Genomic DNA, 1,526 nt, shown 5'->3' on the forward strand with positions numbered 1-1,526 from the left:
CCTGGGCTACGAGGGTTCTACCTGGCCAATGTGAGCCCAAGCCGACGACCCTCCCGTGATGGAGCGGTGGCCGGGCACCTCCCTTCCACCATTTGCCAGTACCACCCGGTCCCGGCCCCCTTTCTGGCCCCCAGCCTCAAAGGAACTTCAGGACGGAGGGCCCTCGGGCCCTGGAGTCTGGGGACAGTAGGACGAGGTGCGTAGTGATGGTGGGGGATGGCAGGGTCAGAGCCACGTGGGATTCAGGGGAGTCGAGTGGTGCACGTGGTGTCCGTGTCCTGACACCCATCCTCCTGCCGGACCCGAGGTCCAGCCTTGGCAGCGGCCACGTCTTCAACTATCCCCGTCCTTCTGTGTTCCTCCGGACCAGCCCCTTGGGGCAAAAGCTGGAGCCTGGCTGGGAATGGGAAAGGGCGGAGGATTTGTTCTGTAGGATTTCTTTGCGGCTGGGACACTAACTTCAGGGACCCACAGTCTGCATCAGGGACTGTCTCTCTAGCCTGGCCAGTTCCCTGACAGTCTGTTTCACGGGAAGTGTGGGGGGGGTTTCTCTGTGCCCCCAGACACCTGGTATGATCCTTCATTTAGGATTCAAGTTACATAGAGGACTCCTGGGTCCAGGAGGAGAGGAGTTGAGGGCAGTGATCTTTCCTGTGGGGAAATCTGAGCTTTGACTCCAGCTGCAAACAGTTCTCTCCATTTCAGAGCTGTGGGAAAACCCTCCCCAAGGAGCAGCTGCATTCCCCAAAGAGGCCTAAGCTGGACCCGTCACCAAGCAGGCACAGTGAGGAGGAAGGAGGACCTGTTGGGGCTGGAAGGACTTATCCCCGGACCCCAAGTCGATGGGCCCTCCAGGACCCCGCAGAACCCGTGGTTAAGGGAAACCCTCACTCAACCTGCCGTTTCTTCCCATAGTACGTCATGCTGCATCGGGACAGGTGTGCGTGGCAGAAAAACATTATCTTGCCTCGGCCTTCCTCTCAAAAGGCAAGGGGAAAAGACACGTCGTGGAATCCATTCTTTATTTCTGAGCTCTTGGGTCACGACAGCTCTGCTGCCTTGCCAGCTCCTTGTAAGGCAAGGAGGTCTGTGGGAGGATTCTGAGGAAGAGCATTTTCCAAACAACTTTTTGGTGGTGTCAGAGTGTAAGCTTTAATGCGACATACCCACCTCCTTTGTCTCCTGAGCCCCCTTCCCTCCATGCACCCTCCCCCCCCCCCAATTTTTTGATGCTAAGTAGGATGGAATAGGTTTAGGAGAAGGGTGGAGACCCATGAGGATTTATGGGCCCCAAAGGTTTGAGCCATTCCTTAGGAGGTGGGTGTAAATCAGAACTGCTCCCCTTTGTCTTCTGGGGTCTCTGAGAGAGAGATACAACTTAGTATAGTGCTCTTCACACAGTAAGTGCTTGACAAGTACCGTGTGTTGTTGAATACAGAACAGCAGTCGAGCTGCAGATGTTCCCTGGATTGCCTTGGAGATCTCTGGGAGGTTGAAAAGCAGTACCCTAAGGCAGGATAGTCCAG

Source organism: Ornithorhynchus anatinus, chromosome 3 (genome assembly GCF_004115215.2).
Source record: "Ornithorhynchus anatinus isolate Pmale09 chromosome 3, mOrnAna1.pri.v4, whole genome shotgun sequence".
In the NCBI taxonomy this organism is placed as follows: Eukaryota; Metazoa; Chordata; class Mammalia; order Monotremata; family Ornithorhynchidae; genus Ornithorhynchus; species Ornithorhynchus anatinus.